This window comes from Molossus molossus, unplaced genomic scaffold (assembly GCF_014108415.1).
Source record: "Molossus molossus isolate mMolMol1 unplaced genomic scaffold, mMolMol1.p scaffold_m16_p_4, whole genome shotgun sequence".
In the NCBI taxonomy this organism is placed as follows: domain Eukaryota; kingdom Metazoa; phylum Chordata; class Mammalia; order Chiroptera; family Molossidae; genus Molossus; species Molossus molossus.
Window position 1 is genome coordinate 63608546 of NW_023425377.1, and position 12576 is coordinate 63621121.

The window sequence follows — 12576 nt, forward strand, 5'->3', positions numbered from 1 at the left end:
TGGCATCAAAGTATGTGGGAATACTGTAATGCGCAGTGACAGGGACACGGATTCCTCCAACCTGAGTCTCAGCCCCTGCAGCCAGGCTCTAGAGTCCCTGCTCTTAGCCACTGGGCTAGACGGCCTCTTCTCTTTGCTTTAGGTGCATTTAAAATAAATAGCATCAAGTAAATTCTTCAATAAATAATGTTGGGATAGCTATGCTATTCTATCCAGAAAACCATAAAGTCTGTTTTCCAAATCACTCTTTACTCCAAAATAAATTCCAGTGAACCAAGGTTGTAACAAAGAAAATACCAGAAGAACTCATGGGAATTTTCTATTGTTGCTGCTAATAATCTTGGGCCTAAAAAGTCTTTTAGAGTGTGACCTAAAACTCAATATCCTTGGAAGTACTAATACATTAGAGTATACAGATATAATAATGTCCTCATGGAGAAAATGCAATAAAAATGGCAGAGAAGAAAATATTTGTAAGGTATCTCAAACATAAGTGTGCCTAAACACCTTTTATAAGCCAAATTGTCCAAGTCAAGCATGGAGCTAGGACATGAAGAGGTCACATAAAAGGAAAGGCAAATAATCCCTAATATGCAAATGTCAGATCGGACACGTAAGGAGAGAAATCCAAATTAAAATTATAACAAGACACCTATCAAATCGACAAAAATACAAAGGTTTGATGACACAATGTATTGGGCAGTTTGAGTATGGGGAATTCCTGATCATTACTGTGTGACCACAATTCATACCCTCTCTGCCAAAATCACACGTGCACACCCTCGCCTCTTCCGTTTCCCCTCGAGGAACGGCAGCTGTGACTGTGTTTGCGCATGTGCATAATGTTGCTATGCCATGTATCACTGCACATACTAAGGAAAAACTGTGAATAACTCAAATGTCCAGCAATAGTGGCCTACTACATGACAGTGATCTTGTGATCGGGGACCTTCCATACACCGGAGAGAGGCGGAGGGCGGGGCTTTCCAAGCAGCACTGCGCTCTTTGTGGCTCCTTCGCACCTGTCTCACCGCTCACTGGCTGTCAAAAGTGGGGAAAGAGCCCTGGCTGGTTTGGCTCAGCGGTTAGAGCATCAGCCTGCAGTCCAGAGAGACCCGGGTTTGGTTCCCGCTAAGGGCATGTACCTCACTTGCAGTTTGTCCCCGGCCCCGGTTGGGTTGTGCGGGTGGCAACCACTCGATGTGTCCCTTTCACATCGATGTCTCTCTCTCTCTCTCTCTCCCCCCCACTCTATCTGAACAAAAAATGAAAAAATGTCCTCGGGTGAGGATAAAAAAAAATGGTGAAAAAAACCACTCACTGTGATGTTTTGGGGGTCAAACCTGATGCCCCCCAGGAAGAATTGAAAAAGGCTCACAGGAAGTTGGCCTTGAGGTACCACCCTGATAAGAATCCAAATGAAGGAGAAAAGTTGAAACGAATTTCTCAAGCTCACGAAGTGCTCTCTGGGGCAGAGAAAGGGGAATTATATGACAAAGGAGGAGACGGAGCAATTAAAGAAGGTGAAGCAGGTGGTGGTGTTGGCTCCCCTGTGGGCATCTTTGACATGATTTTTGGAGGAGGAGGAAGGGTGCAGAGAGAAAGAAGAGGGAAAATGCTGCGCATCAGCTCTCAGGAACCTTAGGAGATTTATATAATGGTGCAACAAGAAAACCAGCTCTGCAAAGGAATGTGATTTGTGACAAACGTGAAGGCCCAGGTGTTAAGAAAGGAGCAGTCGAGTGCTCTCCCAATTGCTGTGGTTCTGGGTGCAAGTGAGAATTCATCAGAGAGGACCAGGAATGGTTCAGCAAATTCAGTCTGTGTGCATGGAGCGTCAGAGCCATGGGGAACCCATCAGTCCGACAGACAGACGTAAAAGCTGCCATGGAAGGAAGATAGTTCGAGAGAAAAAGATTCTAGAAGTTCATATTGATAAAAGCATAAAAGATGCCCCAAAGATAGCATTACATGGTGAAGGAGACCAAGAACCAGGACTGGAGCCAGGAGGTATTATCATTGTTTTAGGTCAGAAGGCCCATGTTGTTTTCACTCGATGAGGAGAAGACCCTTTCGTGTGTTTGCACATACAGCTGGTTGAAGCACTGTGTGGCTCCCAGAAGCCAATAGCTCCTCTTGACAGTCGGACCACAGTCATCACCTCTCATCCAGGTCAGATTGTCAAGCATGGAGAGATCGAGTATGTGCTAAAGGAAGGCATGCCAGTTTATCGTAGACCACATGAGAAGGGTCGCCGCATCATCGAATTTCAGGGAAACTTTCCTGAGAATGGCTTTCTCTCTCCTGATAAACTCTTTTTCCTGAAAAAACTCCTACCTGAAAGGAAGGAATTAGAAGAGACTGATAAATGGACCAGGTAGAACTGTGGACTTTGATCCAAATCAAGAAAGATGGCACCATTACAACGGAGAAGCATATGAGGATGGTGAATGTCATCCCGGGGTGGTGTTCAGTGTCAGACCTCTCAGTGGGGCCAGTGAGTAACGCTCACTGCTGGCATTTGACATACAGGAGTGAACGAGTGAAGGACTGTAATCATAGTGTGCTCACTACGTGCTATTGTTTTTGTTTAAATATTCAACTATAGTAGTGTTTTAAAAGTTAAATGAAGAATAAATTCAAATATAAAAGCTCAAAACAATAATAATGATCACTACATAGTGGAATGATCAGTGTTAGGTCAGAAGGGTGTGAAAACTCTCAGGTGCTGATGGGGGAGTATTTTCATGAAATATCGCAACACAGGTGGTATAGTATATGACCATTTATGTGAGGGAAAACGAAGACTCTTTATCATCATTATTCCCATCTTCATGGGGGCCTCATCCTCATGACCTCATCTAGCCCTAATTACCTCCCAAAGGCCCCATCTCTAAATACCACTGCAGTTGAAGTTAGGGCTTCACAAACATTCAGACCATGGCAACACGTAATCCTCACTGTAAATATATGAGGCAGCTACTATTATCTCAGTTTTACAGATAGAAAAAATGAGGCGATAGAGTCAGAAGAGGAAGGTGCAGCAGCAGAACTGGGCACAGGTGGGCTAGCCCCAGGGTGTTGCTTGAAACCGAGAGCCGTGCTGTGTGAACGGCAGATCCCTACGGGTGCCTGGGCTCCCAGCCCCTCACTGCAGGGGCGGAAAACGCTACCACACACCTCACTCAACTGGCCATCCAGAGCCTGCTGAGGCACCCAGCACGGGAGCAGGGTAGGGCAGGGTCTGGCTCTAACTACTGGAAGCTCTCTTTAGAATAGGGCATTCTTGGTGTCCTTTGGTCTGGTTGTTAATTCTGGGCCACCAGGAAAAGCACCTTCCAATATCCTGTTTCATCTGCACTGGGGAAGAGCAGAGCCCGAAGTTAAACTCCACGAACTGGCTCCCTTTAACTGAGATAATGGAAACAGAAGAGCAAGTCACCTCCTCAAGATTCAGCAAGTTCAGTTACATGTCATTGCCCTGCTCCTAGATGTTGAGGATCCCTTCCTGCACTCCCAAGTCCACGCTTTCACTCTGGCTCGCCGTTTCCGAGCGCACTTCCTGCGTCTGCCCAGAGAGAGGCCCGCCCAGCCCAGCAGCTCCCCTCCTCACTTCCAAATCATCTTCTGTCCTTAAACAGGGCCTTAAACTTCAAGTGAGATAATGGATGTGAAATGCTTTGTAAGGCTCACACTGCTACCCTGGCAGCAAACCGCTAACCCGGGTAGAGCGTGGTTCCGCACACAAGGGATGTGTTTCATTGAGTTTATTGGGGTGACACTGGTTAACAAAACTGCACAGGTTTCAAGTGTACCACTCAAGAAAACCTCATCTGCACACTGTCTTGCGTGCCCACTGCCCCAAGCAAAGGCTCTTTCTGTCCCCATTGTACTCCTTTGCCCTGTGTCTATGTGTTTTATACATGTGTACATATATGTGTATATATATGTATATCCACGTATTTGTTTTGTTTGTTTAATCCCCTCACCTTTTTTTCACCCAGTCCCCCAACGCCCCTCCCCTCCGACAGCTGTCAGTCTGTTCTCTGTATCTATGCTTCTGTTTCTATATTGTTTGTTAAATTATTTTGTTCATTAGATTCCACGTATAAGTGAGATTATGTAGTATTTGTCTTTCTCTGACTGGCCTATTCCACTTAGCATAATACTCCACGTCCATCCATGCTGCCGCAAAAGGGACTGCTTAACCCAGCGGCGCTCTGAATGGGAATCTCTGCTCCGATCTCACGCTGGAGGACGAAGGGGTTTCTTGGGCTCACGCATCAGCCGTCCTCAGGCCCAGGGTTTCAAACCCAGCCCCTGTGCTCCTTCTCCTTGGTTCCTAAAGGAGGAGAGGGCACAGTGGGGACAGGTCGTGATCATTCTGATTCAGTGGTGAGCTGGAAGCGTCTGGAATCGGTCCGCCGCTAGGATGGGGTGGCGGGCCAGCCTCGGGGTGCCTCCTTGGAGAATGCCGTGTGGGAAGCGCACCGCACCTTGGATCTCTCCTCAGGGAACTTGTATTTCTACTCATTCACACAGCGAGAAGCCAAGAAGGCGGGAGGTGGGATCTCAGGCTCACGACAGCAGGAAGATGGAAGCTTGTCAGACATGAAATCACTGTTTCTGAACAGTTGCCAGACACCTACACCACCGGGTTTCCGCGGGACCAACAGGAAGGAGGAGAGACAGCAAACATTCCTGGGTAATCGCTTGGCAGGGATTGTCTCAGTTGAGCCTCACAACACCCCTCTGAGGGAGGCACCATATCGGCCACGAAAGCTCCATTTATTACCCTTGTCCCCCGTCCACGAACAGCTCAGGGCCCTTGGGAAAAGTGAACTGGCTGAGCGGGCAGTCAGCTTGTGCGGTTTGACATGGGGAGAAGGGGATGGAAATCAGGTAATGAGAAGTAACGCAAAAATCATCCCCGTTTAGCTTTGGAAGATGGTTCTGGGCCTTGCATTTGAAAACAGCCATATGTGATCTACGGAGAATTCCCAGAGCAGTTAGTGGAAACCAAATGACAAAACTAGCTGTGTTGTTTGGATGCTGAAGGATGAGGGGTCGCCAGCCTTCCTCTGCTGGAGCGTCCCCGTGGAGATGATCTGAAATCCAGTTGTTAAACAGAGCTGTTACTAAACAATATCAACTTACTTTGTCTTATTATTTTTTTATTGAATTTATTGGGGGTGACACTGGTTAACAAAATTATACAGGTTTCAGGTGCACAATTCCACAACACATCATCTGTACACAGTATCGTGTGTTCATCACCTCAGGTCAAGTCTCTATCACCATTTACACCCCCTACACCCTCTGCCACCCCCAACCCCTTCCTCTGGCAATCACCGCACTGTTGTTCCTGTCCATGTGTTCTTTTCTCTCTCTCTCTTTTTCTTTTTCACTCGATCCTTCTATCCCCTCAACCCAGCCCCCCTTCCTCCAGGACTGCCAGCTTGCTCTCTGTCTGAGTCTGTCTCTGTTTTGCTTGTTAGTTCATTTTTCTCATTAGATTCCACATATGAGTAAAATTACATACTTGTCTTTCTCTGATGGGCTATTTCACTTAGAATAATGCTCTCCAGGTCCATCCATGCTGTCACAAAGGATAAGATTTCCTTTTTTTATGGCTGAGTAATATTCCTTTGTGTAAATGTAACACAGCTCCTCTATCCACTCATCTACTGATGGGCACTTGGGTGATTTCCAAGTCTTGGCTATTGTAAATAATGCAGCTATAAACATACATAGAGGTGCATATATTTTTCTGATTGGTGTTTTGGATTTCTTTGGATAAATTCCCAGAAGTGGAATCGCTTGGTTATAAGGCAGTGCCATTTTTATTTTTTGAGTACCCTCCATACTACTTTCTTTTTATTTATTTATTTATTTTTTCTTTATTGCTTTCAGAGAGAGAGGAAGGGAGAGGGAGAGAGATAGAAACATCGATGAGAGAGAACATCGACTGGCCACCTCCTGTACACCTCCTATTGGGGATTGGGCCCACAATCTGGGCATGTGCCCTAACCAGAAATTGAACTGGTGACCCCTTGGTGCATGGGTCAACCCTCAACCACTGAGCCACACTGGCTGGGCGACCCTCCCTACTACTTTCCACAGTGGCTGCACCGATCTGCGTTCCTGCCAGCAGCGCACGAGGGTTCTCTTTCCTCCACATCCTCATCAGCACTTGTTGTTTGTTGATTTGTTGATGATAGCCATTTGGACATATGTAAGATGATATCTCATTGTGGTTTTAATTTGCATTTCTCTGATGATTACTGACATTGAAAACAACAACGACGACAACAACAACAAACACAAATAAAAGTACAATGAAATAAATTACATTACAAACAAAAGCCACAGACACGGTGGCCCACCACTTAGCGGCACACCACTGGAGTGGTCCTGGAGCGTACTGTGGAAGAAGACGGAGGTTTTGACAGAAGGGGCAAGGCCGAGAGGCAGGTCCAGGTCAAGCTATCTCAAAGATGCTGGCCCAAGTGGGCTGCTTTTTCTTAAAAGTGGGGCTACATTTTGGCCCCATACCACTCATGGGTTTGGGTGGGGGCAGCGGGAGGTAAGTGAGAGACAGTTTATAGGAAAAACCATGACAACATCGAAAGGCCTTGTGATGGCGGAGCGTGTACCTACTCTACCAGATGCTGTCGACAAGGTGCCCGGAGCCAGAGTCGCCCACTGTCAGGCCAGGAGAAGGGCAAGTGCTGACTCTCCTACTGAGAATAAGCATCCATTCACTGTCTCTGGCGCCTCTGCCTCCCACTGGGCAATAAAGATCCCAGAAATGTTTGGGGCCACAGAGCCTCATCCCCAGAGAGGACAGTCACCCATGAGGCTGAAGGGATCACACTCTAGCTTTCATATAAAAACAAGAACAAGTGATGACATTTTCAGAGGCCATAGAAACATTGAGAGAAGGCAAGAGGTAGTACTTGGGGCTTCTTCACAGAAAAGCTTCAGATCCATAAATATATCCACTGGAATGCAGGACAAAACATAGTGTATAAAAGATTGAATAGAAGATATATTATGCTATTGCATAGCAATCCTGTCTGCAGGAATTTATAGCTTCGATATATTCCCCATTAAAAGTGGTTCAGCTAGCTGGAAGAGAGGCTCAATTCGTCTTGTATCTGTTGCATGCCATCAATATTATGGTTTACCCATTTAAACTGGAAATGGGACCAAATATGTGGGCTATTTATAATAAAAAATATGAAAATCTTTGTATTGGTGTTTATCTTCTAACTTCTCCAGTTTAATCAGAAGTCTGTTTACATAGACTCAGAGGGAATTTCTCACCTGTGAAGTCATTGGGATCAAGAAGCAGGAATGGGAGAAAACAACCTACATTCCTTTTCTCAAAGAGCTGGGAGTTGGCCCTACCCGGTCGAGCTTCTCCGTGGCACAGGCCCTCTGTCCACAAGAAAGGCAAGAGGGTGCTTCTGTCTGCAAGAGCCTGTGGCTGAAGGTACGGAAGAAGGCAGAGAGCGGGAAAGTCAAAAACAGGTAAGAGCAGGCAGGTATCAAAGCGCAACTAGCGGATGCCAGCAGGTGCCTGAATGCCGGCGGGTGTTCCCGGGAGCATGCCACCCAGGGCCCTTGTCGGGGGTCGTATCTCTGTGGCAGGTGTGGCGATTGTATTGCCAGAACACACATGGGTTACACTGTTGATCCGCAATGGAGACGCTCCCCTTCCCTAGGAGTAACTTACACGCTCGTTATCACAGGCTGGGGCCAAGGCTGCAGCGGCCCACGGTCTGCACAATGCACATCTGTCTGTCTCAGCTATTTCCCCGGGGGGCCTTCCCTCTTGTCGCTCTGCCGGGGCGGCTCCTCATTCTCCTCTCCCTGTCCCGTCCACCCCCAGCCTTAGGCCAGTTTCCAAATCTGCCTCAGATTCGCCTCTTTGATTCTGAGGCCCTTTGATGGATCACACTGGCCTCTGCTCTCAGCTCCAGGATCTTGACTCTGAGCACCTGGGTTCCAGGGCACCCACAGCCCAAGGGAGAGTCCCACTGTCAGCCTGGGCTGGGGTCCACAGTGGGACCCGCCTGGGGAGGGCATGGAAAGAGGGCCATCCCTTGGTTTTGTTTCCCCAGGGGACTGCTTTCCCACCGTCCCCCGTTGTTTCCAGCATTCGGTGGGGCTCCCTTTACGTGCCCCGGCCAGCAGCAGTGGTCAGCCCTTCACTGCATGTGCGTCCAGGGAGGACCTTATCTGCGCAGTGGCCTCTGGTCAGACACATGCTGGCAGAGGGCCCCTCGGAGGCCTTGCGCTCCACCCTGTGGCCCTGGGTGCTCCTGCAGCCCTGTGCTCCGGGGGTGGGGAAGGGTCACCCTGGCTCAGGCACTGCCCTTCCCTGCGTCTCCCTCTCTGAGATACTCAGAGTGTCATTCTGCCCTTTCCATGAGTGCCCAGGGCTCTCTGGGCTATTTTAAAAAGCATATAGCACTTACTATCTGTACCACTCATTTGTGTGTTAATCATGACAGTCCAAAAGCGTCACCTCCTGACAGAGGGCTGTGTGGTGTAGTACCGCGAGCGGCATGGGGTCAGAGGGCGAGGCAAGGGAGTCAGCCACAGGAGCAGCAGCCTGGGGCAGATGGAAAGAGCCCGGAACAGCACGCAGACGCGGTGCCGTGGTCCAGGCTGTGCAGTGCGGTGGCTGGTGCCCAGGGTGCTGCGCCGGGCAGCTGGGCAGCTGGGTTTCAGCGCGGGCTCTGCCAGCATCAGCCTTGGACAGCTCCCTGACTTCACTGAGTAGCTTTCTCCTGCTTCAACGGAGGACAGCCATGCTTTCAGGGTGGACACTTGTCAGCTCTCAGGTTTTCCCATGAGGGCACGGGATTAAAAAATCCCTTGATTTTTCTGTTTACAGTAGTTGTCCCCTGGCTAGTGAGATGAGGGTACAGATTCCTACGCGTGATCAGTCTTCCTGTTTGGAATTCTGCTTTCTTCAGAGGGGAACCCACTTTCATATTTGAGCCCTGCTCCCATGCCTTGAGCCACAGGGTCTCCTGCCCAGGGTCTGCCTGCTGCGGCAGGCCAGGGCCCCTCTGAGGCTGTCCCTGTAACTGAGCAGTGGGAGAGCCCGCACCAGCACGGCTGAGGAAGGCCTCTGTGGAGCGGCACTTCTCCTGCAGAGGGAGCGCTAACACGATGCCCTGTTTTGGTCACAGGCAAAGTCGGTGCAGCCTGACCATCAGTAAAGCTGATGTTCTGACCTGCTGTGGCTCTTCTCTCTCAGGGTCAGGCCCAGGAGGTGGGGCTCAGCAGCTCAGAGCTCAGAGACACGCCCCCGGCAGGGCAGTGGGGGTGGAAGAGTGTCCGGGACAGGTCCTTCAGAAGTGTGGCCACGATGCCAACACGAGCCGAGCGGTCTATTGTAGACCCTATTTCAACAGGCAGGGGATCCCTGGAGCGCCCAGTTCTGAGTTTTAATAGTTACCATGCTTTTTTCCCTAAACCTGTTTTCATTGCAGGATATACAATTTATCACTTTGTACATGATACACAGGTAGCTTTGACTGAGTGGTTACTATGTGCCTGGAATTTTCCAGATGGCAAAACTGAAGCACAGAGAGCACCTGCGACTTCCCCGAGGCCAGAGTTCTAGGAAGAGGAATGTGTGTCCTCAACCCAGGGGGTCGGCCCAGCATTGTGCTCCTACCCATCTGCCGTCCCGGCTACCACATCCTAAAGACTCCGAGATCAGAGAGAGAGTTCAAGGTGGCCAAGATCTGCAAAGTAACAAGTGGTAGAGACAGGATTTGAACCCCAAAGTTTGCCGATGCCGGGCTCCCAGCCCACCCCTTCCATCGTAAGCCATGTCCGTCCTGGCCTCGGTGCTGGTCTCTCTTCTGCCTGCCCCCGTACACCCTGGGTCTGCCCAGGCCCACCCCTGCCCCGCACAGCCTGCGAGACACTGCCTTTGTGTTCAACAGACAGAAGAAAGAATGAGGTTTCAGTTTTTAAAACCAACATTTCTCACTCTCCGGCAGTCCCTGTGTTCCCCTCTCACGTAGGTAGAAATGAACTGGTACCTCAGTTCCCAGAGACTGAAGCTGAACATTTCTCCCCGTAAACTGGTTCTTAGCATTTCCAGCCAGTCAGAGATGAAGACTTACTGGCTTTCTCCTCTGCAGCTTCCCTGGAGAAAGCCAGCACTGTGGTCCATGAGGCTCCTGATGGAGGTGAAGATGTGGGCAACCAGGATGAACAAGTTCTCCTGCTCCCAGCAGAGAGACGGGTGGAGTGACAGGGAGCGACAGGGAGCCAGTGACCACTGCAGCTTGCAGGGTCTTCAGGGTTGGGTCATCAGCTTTAATAGATTGCAGCTTGTGCACCAAGCGTGTACCCATGTGCATAGGTTCACATGGTCTAAGGGATGCTGTGGAGGTCAGTTTGCTCTGCCATGTGAATGTGGCTGTAAAGCCCTGGGCATACTGGGTGTGGACCTACACCCCTGTAATTGCAAATAAGCAAATAGGGGGCATGTGGACTGACCTCTTCACCTGTCTTTGCTACACACTGAGCATCCTGCTGCCTTGTGGTGGAGCTGAAATATGGGCTAAAGATCTGGGGGAGCAGCGTGTAGAGGTGTTCAGCTCTGAACCCCCCTTTGTTCTGTGTATTTATCTGTTTCAGAGCTTCTTCCATGCAGATCACGGAGCTTGAAGAATATTTAAGAGGACGTACCACCATTCTTGATAAGCATGCAGTGTTTCCTGAGCCCGGCCTTTGCCCAGCCTCCACCGCACTGGGCCCGGCTGTTCCCAGCCCAGATGCACATGCTCAGCAGTGATCCCTGCCTCGCCCTTGCCCTTGCCATGTACTGAACACTTTCCCATCTTCACTTCCAGTCTAAACCTGGTCACCTCACCTAGGAGGCCCCGGCTTGGGCCCGTCGTCCCCAAAGACCCGAAGCGTATGGTGTGAGCTTGCTGGCTCTGCGATCTTTTTCTCCTTGAGTTTCCCCTGCTGTTTACTTTGCCTTCCGATGTATCATCTTGGACTTTGGGTTTCTGTGTTTGTTTTGTCATCTGGGTGAGTCTCCTTCAAGTGGAGATTATTTTAGAGAAGATAGTTTAAAAAATAGCTAATGAGAAAGGAGGTGTCGACCAATGGTTGTTAGTACCAATTCAACATCAAAGGAACCCCCAATTCTGGGTGCGGTGAAAAAGGAAACTTGATTTTGTGCCAACAGCTCAACAGTAGCACAGCACGGCTGTGAAACCAGCAGTCCTGGGGAACAGCTCAACAGCGCCCCCCGCGGCTGTGCAAACAGCAAGGTCCGGGGCCAGTGCTTCTCCAGCTAGACAGTTCTGCTCCTGAGGGTCCGCTCTGCTCTGCTGAGATGTGTTCAGTGCCTCACCTCCAGCCAGGGAGATGCAGTTTTTGGTGCAAAGTGCACTTCCCAAGCCAGAGGGGAGCTGGTTTATACAGAGAGTAGGCCCCCTCCTTCCTGATTGGTCAGAATAGAGCCACACTGATTGGCCAGAGTGTGCAGCTCTGATGGACGGGGAGATCCTCATCCTGTTGGTTGAAATAGGGCTCCAGGAGCTCCTGTGTAAGGACTGGCTGGGAGGGCAGAGGCGCAGTGCAGGCAGGCCGTCCAGGGCAGGGGTTTCTCCAGGGAGGGTGGTGGTGTGAGACCCCCTGTGCAGTGCAGGCAGGCCGTCCAGGGCAGGGGTTTCTCCAGGGAGGGGGTGGTGTGAGACCCCCTGTGCAGTGCAGGCAGGCCGTCCAGGGCAGGGTTTCTCCAGGGAGGAGGGTGGTGTGAGACGCCCTGTGCAGTGCAGGCAGGCCGTCCAGGGCAGGGGTTTCTGCAGGGAGAGCGGTGGTGTGGGACCCCCTGTGCAGTGCAGGCAGGCCGTCCAGGGCAGGGGTTTCTCCAGGGAGGGTGGTGGTGTGAGACCCCCTGTGCAGTGCAGGCAGGCCGTCCAGGGCAGGGGTTTCTGCAGGGAGGGCGGTGGTGTGAGAGGCCCCTGTACAGAAATGACTGCCAGCCTTAAAATTTGAGCCCAGCCTAGCTGGTGTGGCTCAGTGGTTGAGCGTTGACCCATGCACCAAGAGATCACCAGTTCAGTTCCTGTTGTAGGCTCAATCCCCAGTGGGGAGCATGCAGGAGGCTGCCAATTGATGTTCTCTCTCATTGATGTTTCTATCTCTCTCTCCCTCTCCCTTCCTCTATCTAAAATCAATAAAGAAAAGGAAGTTTGAGCCCAGTTAGCCACCAGGAACCCTTCTTCATAGGTGTCCTTTTTTTCTCAGAGTTAACAGGGGGGAAGAGTACGATGACCAGCATGTTTCACCTCTCTCATCCAGGTTATCGAGGTCAACACGATTAGTAATAAATCAAGTTGACTGCATGCATCCTTGATATTACTCGATCACAAGGACACTTTTTCTCTGTGCCCTTCTTGCCAAAAACCTATAACTGTAGTCTGGTCATAAGAAAACATCAGCCAAATCCCAACTGAGAGGCATTCTACACAATACTAGCTGGTGTGCTTCGAAGCTGTCAAGATCATTAAAAACAAGGAA

General features: G+C 50.1%; 1 pseudogene; it reads left to right on the top strand.

The window, feature by feature from the left end:
• Nucleotides 1-1300: 1300 nt before the first annotated feature.
• LOC118643810 lies at nt 1301-2501 on the top strand (annotated as a pseudogene).
• The last annotated feature ends 10075 nt before the right edge of the window (nt 2502-12576 follow it).